Source organism: Cajanus cajan, chromosome 3, assembly GCF_000230855.2.
Source record: "Cajanus cajan strain Asha chromosome 3, NIPB_CcT2T_4, whole genome shotgun sequence".
Taxonomy (NCBI): domain Eukaryota; kingdom Viridiplantae; phylum Streptophyta; class Magnoliopsida; order Fabales; family Fabaceae; genus Cajanus; species Cajanus cajan.
Window position 1 is genome coordinate 3,377,708 of NC_138519.1, and position 14,112 is coordinate 3,391,819.

A 14,112-nucleotide genomic window follows, 5' to 3' on the forward strand; every position below is an offset into this window, starting at 1 on the left:
TTTACATGGACCAACCAATGGGGTTCTCGGTTGAAGGAAAGGAACACATGGTGTGAAAATTAAAGAAATCAATATATGGACTTAAGCAAGCTTCCCGTCAATGGTATTTAAAGTTTAATGATACCATTGTTTCCTTTGGATTTAAAGAAAACATTGTTGATCGATGCATATATTTGAAGGTCAGTGGGAGTAAAGTTATATTTTTAATTCTATATGTTGATGACATCTTGTTTGCAACTAACGATCTTGGTCTTCTTCATGAGACTAAGAAGTTTCTCTCTAGTAACTTTAAAATGAAAGATATGGGCGAGGCAAGCTATGTGATAGGAATAGAAATATTCTGAGATAGATCACAAGGACTGTTAAGCTTGTCTCAGAAAGCATATATCAATAAAGTACTAGAGAGATTCAGGATGGAAAAGTGCTCAGCATCGCCCGTTCCAATTCAGAAAGGAGATAAGTTTAGTCTCACTCAATGTCCTAAAAATGACTTGGAACGAAAACAAATGGAAGCAATTTCGTATGCATCAGTTGTTGGGAGTATCATGTATGCTCAGATCTGTACTCGACCAGATATAAGCTTTGCAGCTGGAATGTTAGGAAGATATCAAAGAAATCCAGAAATGGAACATTGGAAAGCTGCAAAGAAAGTTCTGAGATACTTACATGGAACAAAGTGTCACATGCTTACATATAGGAGGTCTAATCACCTTGAGGTGATTAGATATTCAGACTCTGATTTTGCTGGATGTGTGGATTCAAGAAAATCCACTCTTGGCTATGTATTTATTTTAGCTGGAGGAGCAATATCATGGAAAAGTGCAAAACAAACAGTTGTTGCTTCATCGACTATGGAAGCTGAATTTGTAGCATGTTTTGAGGCTACAATTGAAGCTAATTGGTTGCGGAACTTTATTTCAGGGCTTGGAATTGTCGACAGTATTGCTAAGCCGTTGAAAATGTATTGTGATAATTCTGCAGCAGTATTTTTTCTAAGATCGACAAGTACTCTAAGGGTGCTAAGCATATGGAATTAAAGTACTTTGCCGTGAAGGAGGAAGTTCAGAAACAAAGAGTGTCAATAGAACATATTAGCACAAATCTTATGATAGCTGATCCTTTAACAAAGGGATTACCACCCAAAACATTTATTGAGCATGTTAAAAATATGGGCATTATTGTTACTAATGATTGTTGAGTATCATGTTTATTTTATATTAAGTGATTGACATTTTGAGCTCATCAATGATATGTTTCTGAGTACCTGTTTTGTATGATTTTATGCATATTTGTGTTAGAGTAATGTAAACAGGTGTCATCTTGAATAAAGATATAAAGTTGGACCAAGTATGTGCTCCTTATTAATGATCATATTAAGAAGAAGACTTGTTTGTAGTACATGGAAGGGACTATGCCGATTAAACTGATTTACAACTGCCATGACTCAATTAGTATTAAAGTCTAATTAATATTAATTTTAATAAGATAAAATAATTTGATTATTGTAATTTTAATTAATTTTAATGATTAAATATTTCAAAATTAATTTATTTTAATTATCGTGATTAATAATGTTCAATAATTCTTTATTATAAATATTGAAATTTAATAAGAGTCAAAAGTACTTAGCATTACTAATTTCTTCTGTGATCTCTCTTTTAATATTGAGATTTAGTAAGAGGAAGTAGAGTATTGTTCTCTTCTCAGTTTTCTCTTTTCTATATTAAAAATTTGCTAATTTTGCATTCTCAATTTAGTACTAAGAGATCTTATTGTATCTGAAACTTGCATGAGAGTTTATAAATATGGGAGATTTACGTGAAAGTTTGTAGATAAGATATTTACGACAGTGCATTCCACACCTCAGGAGTTAGTTCATATAACAACCTATTCATCTTATGCATTGAAGGCTTGTCCACCCTCCTTAAGAGAGCAAAGGCGCGAGGCAACCTCCGAAGAATGAGTGGCATCTCTTCCATGGCTGCCTAGGGGTCACTCCAGTTTGGGAAGCTTCAAGGCTCTGACTACTAATCCGTCAGACAGTGGAGACTTGAGAGGGCATCATATTACACTATTGAACAACATGACGACAACTCAAATAGAAGATTTGGCGATTATACTCTGGTGCATATCTGGCGTCGACGTAATGATGACAAAATCTAGAATGAAGTTGCATTACAATTGGACATGTCGATCTTCTTGGCCAGACAAAGTTTCCATGAATGGAAGCAAGTTAGGGCAAATTAAAGAAATTTCAAGATCTTCGCACACTCCACATACCCCACCAATACACTGGACGAAACCCCATATAGGAACCATAACATGCGGTGTCGATGTAACAACTTTCACGAACACCACCAGCTTCGGCCTTGGCATGTGCGCTTTTGTCACAACTAAATCAATTTGGCATCACGGCCGGTCACCCCCAACACATGAAGCAAAAGCACTCGCATTACTGGAAGCAACGAAATGTTATCATTAAGTTAGACTACAAACAAGTAGTAGATGACTACATGGGACCACAATCCACCACTTTGAATATGGATGCATTTTAAACCAATAATGTAGACCTTTTCTCAACACTCATTAGAACTTTATGGTGAAGTTTATCAAAAGACAAGTCAATTGAGTTGTCCATTTCATAACTAAGACGTCAAGATCCTTTTGCTAGTCACGATGTTTTCAAACTTTTTCTCCAACTTTATTACTTTTATTATAACAACCTGGTAGGTCAATTCATTTTACAACTCAATATTTGAACAGTGAAAAACATAAATCTAATTACTTATAATTATCGTACAAACAATTCTTAGATATAAATGTTACAATATATGTATGCATAAAAATGTACAATTGAAAACACATACAAATTCTTGGGTGGGATTACATCGAATCTTGTACATATATATGTAATATACAACTATATATTCAATCATAAATATAAAATCCTAAGTTACTTGCTCAAACAAATGCTAAACAAAAGTTGTCTTAGAACAACAACGTCTACAACATCACCATCCAGCATGGCACCAAAAATCAACTTCTCCCATGAAAATATAATCAACCGAGTCCAACAACAAGAAAAATGTAAGAGTAAACTCAAAAACAAGAATTCAATATAATATAGAAGCAATATACTAAATATATTAACAACTTCACAACAATATAACTCAACAACAACCTAAGTTCAACTCATCAACATATATCAACATAAACATACAACTTAACAATGAAGTAACATCTCAACTTACAACACAATTTATCAACATAATTCATTTTCAACACAACTATACAACTTTATCAAAGGTGCATAAACTATCATTATCTTAGATTTATGGTACAATTATGACCAACTGTTTACGGTGGAATTAACCATCAAATCCTGGGTTCTTTTTATTTAGACTAGCATACGAACGTATTTCAATTTAGGTGCTTTACTGTGTTATCGTGTTACCGCGAATGGAAAGTAGGATGAAAAAGTCTTAGCAACTACTTGTTTCAAAATGTTCTTCGATTAAAACAAACAAGCAATGTTCCCGCATGCAAATAACAATATGAATAGAATGAACAATGTATACATTCGCAATACAAATAATGTTCAAATTACATAATGTTCAAGCATTACAAGATTAAAGTCTATAACTACGTAATTAAAAGGAGAGAAGAGAAAAGAAAGACTACACTAATCCTACTCCTAAAAAGAGAAAAGACAAGTGGCCGAGAAGTAATCATACCCAAAGATGATTCCTTGCATTGAAGCCATATGTGCAGGCAGAGAATGCTTCAGAATTTGGTTAGAGTATGAGTTTTCCGACCTTGAAGAGGTCCGTGATCTTTCTATTTATAGAGACATAATGAGTGGTTAACTCCGTACACGTATACTCTTAATCCCATAACTGCTACCCACTACATTTGCTACGTGGTTCAGAATAATAACTTCTTTAAATCGCTTTTCCCACGTGTTCTTATTCTCTCCTTTGATTTTGATAACCGCTTCTGGCTTTAGCCATTTCCTTGTTCGACTTTTCCGAAGTGCGTTATGTTCGACCCTATCTTGAATGTTTCCATGTGAAGTCTTGTTTCCAGCTTGAATGCTCTCGAATCTCAATTCGACCTTATCTTGAGTACCCCCCTCTAGGACTAGTTATAATTCTTCCATGTATGGTAGTCTTGAGGCAATGCCTTTAGTCAAACCGTTTTCGAGTCTCATCACTTCGAGTAGTCTCAACAAATGCCCCCTAGGAATTCGGTCTTGATGGTTCGTTCTAGAAATATTCGAATTCCTATCTAAGTTCTCTTTAACTGATATCTCTAATAGGAGTATTTTCTTTCGATGAAACCCTACTCTGGCTCGCACTAAAATCAACATTTAATGTACATGACCGTTGAGGTGACATTAGCTGCATATACGGCGCGTGTTTGTCTCTTTTGCTGTTATCAAAATATTTGACAGTTGTTAAAAAAAAAATTCATTTGTTAAGCCCATTACACTTTAAGCCCATCAGATTTTTTACCCCCTTTATATCCTTTTTCACTCTAGGGTTAACCACCGTTTTCACTATTTGCTTCCTTCACGCTCAAGCCTTCTACTTCTTCCTTTCTCCGGTGCTCCTTTGCTTTCTTCTACCTTTCTTTGGCTAAATTAACGTCCATGGCTTCTTCTGCTACTTCCACTTCTGCCGCCGTAGCTTCAACGGTGTCCTCTACTATTGGGTCATCCCCAGTTTTGTCCACAACAATGGCTTCTGCTGCTACAACCACCACCACTGCTGCAGCCACTTCTACTCAGGGAGGGGCGTTGCTGATGACTAACGCCCCAGTGCATACCATCCCTGAAGGCAAAGAGACCTTCGTACCTATCCCTGGCATGGAAGAAGCCAGTCTCAAGATTTACAATTCTCAGGTACTTCTTCCCTTCTCTCTTGAGAATGGTAATATTCATGCTTTTTTAGGACCATTCATGGGTCAAAACAAGAAAAAATTTGGTAACACTATGCTTCCAGAGGATTCTTCTGCTTTGCCCTTCATCTACTCGCCCTCTATAGACCTTTCTTTATTTAAAGATACCACTAAGATTTTTCGAGCATTTCCCCTACCAAGGATAGACATCTTCAATGGTTATTACGCGTGGAAGATGCCATGAGTTCGTCTTGGGTCGAGACGGGGATTTCAGAATTCATTCAGCTTGCAAAGTTTGACCTACATCTCTTCGAGCCCCAAATGTTGCTTTCCGCACTTTTCTTCTGGAACAGGGAGACAAGAGCTTTCGAGTTTACTTGTGGATTTGTTTGCCCCACTTTGTTAGATATTGCTGCTATCACTGGCTTGTCCCCATTAGGAGATAGGTTTTACCCTGATATCTTCGACGATGAAATTTCGATCAAAGACCTTTCGATTTCTTGGGATAAGAAAACCTATTTAGCTTTCATAAACGCACATATGGGACAACCTGGGTCTTCCGTTTCACCTTCTGAACATATTGCTTTTTTATTATACTGGTTATCTGCTTGTGTTTTCTGCACGCCTTCTCTTCAAGTACCAAAGTACTATTATACTCTTGCGCAAGCCTTACACTTAAAGAAGAAGATTTGTTTAAGTAAACTGCTATTGGCTTCTCTTTACACTTGCCTTGATGAAGCTTCTGAGAGTCTATTTCGCGAATCCGGCCCTCGAAATCTTTCTGGTCCACTTTGGTTACTTCAACTATGGCTCAATGCCATCTTCGAAAAAAAACTTTCCCTTTCTTCGATCTTTAACTCTTCTTGTGAACTCGAAGGGGCTCGACTGACAACTTTAACCCCTCGAAAGCGCTATGTAAATAATTTTGGAATCTACATAGAGACTATCCTTAACTTCACGGAATTCAGTGAAGACTTGGCTCCGTTTATTCGACCTTCCTTGATAGGTCCTCCTTGGCTTCGACAGAACAACCAAGTGGGGGATATTGCTTCAGATATGATCGAGACTTGGTTTGGCTTTTTATCATGGGATCTCCTTTTTTCTGGTATGAGGCAAAGAGATGTTCGAGTTTACCCTTACCACCCTCAACTCTTTGCCCGACAATTTGGATTGTGCCAGATGAAACCTCTTCCCCTTCGTCGAAAAGAAGGCATAGACGCTGACATCTGCGTCGAATCTAGGAACTATGAAGAGGTTCTACAATTCATTTTGCGTCCTGACAAGAAACTTACACTTACCCCTTGCAACTTCTCACCTTCTTTCTTAGTTTCTAGATGTTACCTTCGTTGGTGGTGTCAGTACTGTACTGATAAGCTTATCTCTTTCGATATCTTTTTGAAGAAGCTGATCAACTCTCCTCTCTCTTGTTCGCAGGGGCCTAAACAACCAGGTACTTTCAAGAATCAACTTATCATTTATCAATTTGAACAATTTTTTAAGGTTTGTTATCGACCTGACAATGTACACCGCACCATCTTTGACGCTTCTGTGTCCTTATCGAAAATGGTACAACGGAACATACGCTCGAAAAAGGTAATAAACTCTCTCGGTAAAACTAATTTCGAAAAATTTTGTCCAAAGTATATACCTCCTCTTCCAAATGCCCTTTTTGGCCTGGTTAAACATGTATCTCATCCTCCTTGGGTGAAAACACTCGACCCGTTTTACCTTGAACGCATAGAAATTCCCGTAAAGCGTAAAGTTACCTACGCGCGATGTTCCGTGTACGATTTTCCTCGAAACAAGTGGTGGCCATTATGTTGGGTCAATAACATTAACCCTCCTCCTGGTAAATATTTCTCATTTACTTGTTTTTCGAGTATACCTCGAAACTGTCTCACTTCTTTGGTCCAACCTTGCAGCTGCTATCCCTCAGCGTGTTCCTCGACATCCTGATCCAACTCCCGATTGGGAGAGTGATGAAAATGAAGGTGTTTCGAAGAAAGGTCGAAAAAGAAAAACCGCTGCTGACAAGGTTTCTTTGCGTTCGAAGGTACGACTTGTCTCGATTGCAACCTTTCTCCATTAATATTCTATTCTATCTCACTCTTTTTGAGCTTCAACTTCACAGAGTATCGAAGCCTCACAGAAACAAGAAACCTCGAAAAAGCCAAGAGTGGATTCGGACAGTACAAAAACTGTAAGTAATTTAATTCGAACATCAAGGTTATTCTCATGCTCATATTTCATAATCAATTACTTATCTTTCAATTCTTTTCAATTCAGGTCTCGACCACAAAAAAGCAGGACAAGGGAAAAGCGAAGATGGTCTTACCTCTTCCTGTAGACCCCTAAAATTGTCCGGGTCGGAAATAAAGCTTGAAGACTCTCGAAGACTGAAGGATAATCAGCCAGAAGGACTCCTCGAAGGCCCTAGGAGGGTTCTCTGTAGGTCCAGAGGTCTTAGAATAGCTCAAAATAAAGAAGTGGAGGGAAAAAGCCCAATACGGCCGTACTGAACTCAATACGGCCGTATTGAAGCTTCAATACGGCCATACTGAAGTCAGTACGACCGTATTGACACTTCAATACGACCGCGGCGAACTCAATACGGGCGTATTGAAATTTCTGAACTTCAATACGACCGTATTGAACTTCAATACGACCGTATTGAAGTTCAAAAATTTCAATACGGCCGTATTGCCCCTGTAGGCCGTATTGCGCCTGTTCCCTATAAATATGACGTCAATTGGACGTCATTCCACACTTTTCAACATAGTTTGAACCCTCTCCTTGAGTATTCTGGGGTTTTTGAGCAGTGTTCTGCCCTAGAAATCACTCGGAGAGTTGATCCGACGAAGTTCTTGAGCCCCGAGCCATTTTGCTTGAGGATCGAACCTAGTCGAGGGGAAATCTTTTTGATTCCCTTAGTTAAAATTTTGTTCTAGGAGAGCGAGGAGCGGGCTTGTAGAGCGAGGGAACGCCAAAACGCTTCCCAGTTCATTTTTTATAAAAAGCACGCTTCAAGAGGTTTCCCTTCAATCCTTCCTTTTACTGCTTTCTGTGTGCATATTTAAACTGTCATCATGTAGATAGTCAATTCATAATTGTTTAGAATAAATAGGGGTAATTTAGTAATTTTACGCTGTTATTTTAGAAAATAATCTGTCATAGGGAACCCGAAAGGGGCGCTGTGGGGTGCTAACACCTTCCCCACGCGTAACCGACTCCCTTACCCAACTCTGGTTGTAGTGGCCAAAGTTGATTTTTAAATCAATTGCCTTATCCCTTTTTCCAATGTTTTGAGTAAAACATTGGTGGCGACTCCACGAACCCTCCTTTTATGAAAACCTCTAATCCATGGAGGGTCCCGCTTGGGATTAATATGGATTAGTGAGCCTTTTAATAAAATTGCTCGTTTGACGAGGTCTCAGTTTGAGAATAAGTCATTCTAGCAATCCACTATTTTTAAACAAATAAACGAGTCCAACCATCCCTCGCGAATGCCGAAAGCCCGTTTCGGGCCGGTGGCGACAGATGGCGACTCCACTGGGGAAGCTTCGAGAGTCAGTCCCATTTAGTGACAGATTATTTTTAACAAATAATAGTTAAAATTACTTCATTACCCCTTGCTTGTATTATAATATGTTTTATTATATGGCTTTAAATAACTGTTGTATGCTTAAATTCCGCAATTGTTTGAAATAAAAACTGCACACAAACCTTTGCACACAACAGTTCCCTCTATACCCGGGGGCATGAGTGGTAATCCATAGGGAGTGGATGTTAGTACGGCCGGTTGATGGGTTTATAGGAGCCTATGAGACCGTTGTCGAAAAGCATCACTCAAGGTGATAACCATGAACTTGAGTCCGACGGTGCGTTGGAGCTTTCCATCGACCTACGACGAGAGGAATTGGGTCCCTATAATGGGGGCACCTTGGGGGCCTTTGACCAAGTGAGAACAGTTAGATCCTCCTTGAATATGCACTTTTCTGCAGGAGACCCCTACCTCGTAATTCGCTCGTAACTGTTCGTGGATGAGTGAATTGTTTGTGCATTCGTTATGTGACATTGTTTGTGCATTAATAAATAACCTCGTGATAAGGTCTAAAAATAATCCCCATGCACAAAAAACCATGACATGAGAGGAAAGACCATGTGTGAAAATATAATAAAAGTGAGGAGCATGTACATCATTACCAATAAGACATCATGCATCCTCATGAAAACATACATTTTAGGATCACCAATACCTCTTGACATGAGTGAAAGAGACCCATGACTATAGAGATTCTCCGTTGGGGAGAAATCATAGATAAAGAAGGGTGGTAAACTTCCGTCTTAAAAAGGCAGCGCCTTAAAGATGGAGGTTTATCAAGCTCGTGTTAAAGAGTGTATTCATTCCATAAAATAAACTAACTAAACATTCATTTTAGAAAGTGGCTGGTCATCTCTCTATCCTTACGCGCGCACGGAAAATCAAGAAAATGGAAGCATTGGAGGAGCAAAACAAGAAGCTCACAACCGAGCTTTCACAGCTTAAAGAGCAGATGGCGCAAATGATGGAACTCATGCGTCATCACAACATCCATGATTCTCATCATAGTGATCATGGGTCCCATCATGAGGGAGAGGAGGAAGAGCATGAAAAAGATCCTCCAAACGCCGTACCCCTTGGGGCAGGAATTATAATAAAAGAGCCCGAGGTCTCAAAGGAACAATTCCATGCCCTCGAGGATCGGCTAAGGGCTATGGAGGGGCATGACTTTGACATTAAGGATGCCGCCGACATGTGTTTGGTGAGGGACATTCAATTCCCTCCTAAATTTAAAGTGCCAGATTTCCCAAAGTACGTGGGATCGACTTGCCCTAAAAGTCATCTCACCATGTACTGTCGCAAGATGGCTGCATATGCCACAAATGAAAAGCTCTTGATCCACTGCTTTCAAGAGAGCTTAGCTGAAACTGCACTCAACTGGTATATGCAGCTAGATGGAAATCTAGTACACACATGGAGGCAGTTGGCCGACGCCTTCCTCAAGCGCTACAAATACAACATCGACCTAACACCCGATAGGTCTGATCTTCAAGCCTTGAGTAAAAAGAACGATGAATCCTTCAAGGCGTACGCCCAACGTTGGAGGGAGTTGGCGGCACAGATAGAGCCCCCGCTGTCGGATAAGGAGACGGTGTCCTTATTCATCAACTCGTTGACTGGTCCCTATTACGATAAAATGATAGGGAACACAACGACACTCTTCTCGGACATCATCACCATAGGAGAAAGGGTGGAACAAGGACTTAAAAGTGGGAAGCTGGCTAAGCCTTCCCAATCATATGAAGCTAAGAAGGCCTTTGGGAAGAAGAAAGAAGGAGGAGTCAACGCTGTAACCATTGCTCCGTCTTCTTCCGCTTCGAAGTCAGGCAAATCGCAAAACAACTCTGTGAAGAAGTTTGATAGACTTCCGACCACTTACAGCGATCTCCTGCCGAAGCTAGTGGAGGCGCGCCTTATAGCTTACATTCCACCAAAGAAGGTGAATCCACCCTACCCCGATTGGTACAACCCACAAGACAAATGTCTATACCATTCGGGGGCACAGGGGCACTCAACAGAGAACTGCCGAGCTCTCAAGTACAAGGTCCAAGACCTTATCGACGCTGGGTGGGTCACTTTCGATTCGACGGCGCCCGACGTGAGCAAGAATCCTCTACCGCAGCAGGAGTAGAGAGAAGGGCAAGCCATGATAGGACCCCTCCACATTTTTTTTCTTTTAGGGACTCATGATCAGTACCCGAGATCATGAGGACCTTTTCATGTAAATAAAGGGTTTTGTACAGTTTTACACTCATATATCAATAAAAAGGCATTTTTCACACATTATTCTCTCATTTCGTTCTATTCTCTCTCTCTCATATTAATAAACTCTAAACCTAAACAGAACCAATAAATAATTATGTCTGTGATTGCTCGCTCTGATCGGGATCCGAAAGCCGAGGGTGAATGGGTTGAGTTGGACAGTGATGAGGAGACCATCTCTCCGGATCTGCAAAGACTGCTAGATCAAGAAGCTCGTCTACTCCAACCGAATCAAGAAGAATTGGAGACCATGAATTTGGGGCAGGGTCAAGAGTTGAAAGAGGTCAATATTGGGACCCGTATCAGTGATGGAATAAAAACGCAATTAATTCAATTATTGAGGGAATACAAGGACGTATTTGCATGGTCGTACCATGATATGCCCGGGTTGGACTCCAACATTGTCGAACACAAGTTGCCCTTAAAAGAGGGGTTTCGACCTATTAAGCAAAAGCTTCGACGAATCAAGCCCGAATGGTCGTTAAAGATTAAGGAGGAGGTAGAAAAACAATTGGACGCGGGATTCTTGGTTGTATCCCAGTATCCCGAATGGCTGGCTAACATTGTGCCAGTCGTCAAAAAGAATGGGAAGGTTAGAGTGTGTGTTGATTATAGGGATTTGAATCGTGCCAGCCCAAAGGACTATTTTCCCTTGCCACATATTGATACACTCGTGGATCACACCGCCACAAACACACTCTATTCCTTTATGGATGGATACTCGGGGTATAATCAAATCAAGATGAATATAGAAGACCGCGAGAAAACTTCTTTCATTACACCCTGGGGCACTTTCTGCTACAGGGTGATGCCTTTTGGACTTAAAAATGCGGGTGCCACCTACCAGCGAGCGATGGTGACTCTATTCCACGATATGATCCACAAAGAAATTGAAGTATACGTGGATGACATGATCGCAAAGTCAAAAGACGAAATGGACCACATCCAATATTTGAGAAAATTATTCAATCGGCTTCGTAAGTATCAGCTTAAGCTAAACCCGGCTAAGTGTACTTTCGGAGTTCGGTCGGGTAAGCTTCTTGGGTTCATCGTCAGTGAAAAAGGAATAGAGGTGGACCCCGATAAAGTAAAGGCAATAATGGAAATGCCTCCTCCTAAAACTGAGAAAGAAATTAGAGGATTCCTCGGCAGGGTGAACTACGTCGCAAGGTTCATCGCACAGTTGACTGACACGTGCAAACCAATATTCAAGCTGTTGCGCAAGAATCATTCCGAAACTTGGGATGAGAATTGTCAACGAGCTTTTGACAAGGTCAAACAGTGCTTGGCCAATCCACCAGTATTGGTGCCACCTGTCGAGGGAAGGCCATTAATCCTCTATCTGACAGTGCTTGATGAGTCCATGGGAGCCGTGCTAGGGCAACAGGACGAAACTGGAAAGAAAGAACAAGCTATCTACTACCTGAGCAAAAAGTTCCTTGATTATGAAACTCGCTACACGCCATTAGAAAAGACTTGCTGTGCGTTAGCGTGGGCAACACAAAGGCTCAGGCAGTACATGATAAGGCATACTACTTGGTTGGTTTCCAAAATGGACCCAATTAAGTACGTGTTCGACAAACCAATAATCACTGGGAAGATTGCCCGATGGCAAGTGCAATTATCAGAATTTGACATCATACATGTCACACAAAAGGCCATCAAAGGCAGTACCCTAGCTGATTACCTAGCACATGGGCCGACCAATGATTACCAATCCCTCCAGGATGATTTCCCCGACGAGCACATAATGAGTATACAACATGAAGAACCAAAAGACGATGCGTGGACCATGTATTTTGATGGAGCCTCCAACATGCTTGGACAAGGGATTGGGACAGTATTAATTTCCCCGCAAGGAAAGCATATCCCCTTAACGGCAAGACTCAACTTTGACTGTACAAACAACATGGCCGAATACGAGGCTTGCGCGTTAGGAATCCAAGCAGCAATCAACAATGGTATCCTAAAGCTCAAAGTATTTGGAGATTCGGCTTTAGTCATTCACCAACTGCGAGGTGACTGGGAAGTCCGAAATCCTAAACTGATACCATATGTTGAGCATATCAAAGATTTGACACAATTTTTCCAAAGTGTCATCTTTGAATACATTCCAAGGGAGGAGAATCAGTTTGCTGACGCCCTTGCTACACTATCATCGATGTTCGCCTTGGACAAGGAGCATGAAATGCCCATCATCAATATCCGGCGGCACGATAAGCAAGCGTTCTGCTTACTGATAGATGAAGCTGTTGACGATCATCCATGGTTCCATGACATCAAACAATATCTGTCAAAAGGGGAATATCCTGATATGGCTAGTGATAATGATAAAAAGCATATCCGAAGAAGGGCCATGGGATTTCTGTTGATTGGAGAAACCCTCTACAAAAAGAATTATGACTCGGTCTTGTTGAGATGCATAGACCAAGTCGAGGCTCAAAATGTAATCAAAGAAATACATGAGGGGGTTTTCGGTACCCATATTCCCGGGCCTGCAATGGCTAAGAAAATCCTCAGAGCAGGATATTATTGGTCGACCATTGAAAGGGATTGTTACCAATACGTCCGGAAATGCCACAAGTGTCAAGCATATGCCGACAATATTCATGTCCCACCAACGCCACTCAATGTTCTGGCTTCACCATGGCCATTTGCAATGTGGGGCATGGATGTTATTGGACCCATCGAGCCAAAGGCATCCAATGGACATAGGTTCATCCTTGTGGCCATTGACTATTTCACCAAATGGGTAGAAGCGGCACCGTATGCTCATGTGACCCGAAAGGTGGTAACATCCTTCATCAGAAAGAATATCATATGCAGATACGGTATTCCCGATAAAATCATCACTGATAATGGATCCAATTTGAACAATAAGATGGTGGAAGAGCTGTGCAAAGAGTTCAAAATCCAGCACCATAACTCTTCCCCATATCGACCAAAGATGAATGGGGCAGTCGAGGCAGCCAATAAGAATATCAAGAAGATAGTACAAAAGATGGTTGTCTCATTCAAAGACTGGCATGAGATGCTACCCTTCGCTCTCCATGGTTATAGGACTTCAGTACGTACATCCACAGGAGCTACTCCATTCTCCCTTGTTTATGGAATGGAGGCAGTTCTGCCGGTTGAAGTCGAGATACCGTCTCTGAGAGTAATCATGGAAGCAAAACTTTCCGAGGCAGAATGGGTTCAAAGTCGATACAACCAATTGAACCTTATCGAAGAAAAACGACTGAACGCCATATGCCATGGTCAAGCCTACCAAAGGAAGATCAAAAAGGCTTTCGACAAAAAAGTCCATCCTCGAACCTACCATGAGGGAGAGCTGGTGATGAAGAAATTGC

At 40.7% G+C, this 14,112-nt stretch overlaps 1 pseudogene; it reads left to right on the forward strand.

Moving 5' to 3' along the window:
• Positions 1 to 413: 413 nt before the first annotated feature.
• Positions 414 to 1,037, forward strand: LOC145955960 (secreted RxLR effector protein 161 pseudogene; annotated as a pseudogene).
• Positions 1,038 to 14,112: the final 13,075 nt, after the last annotated feature.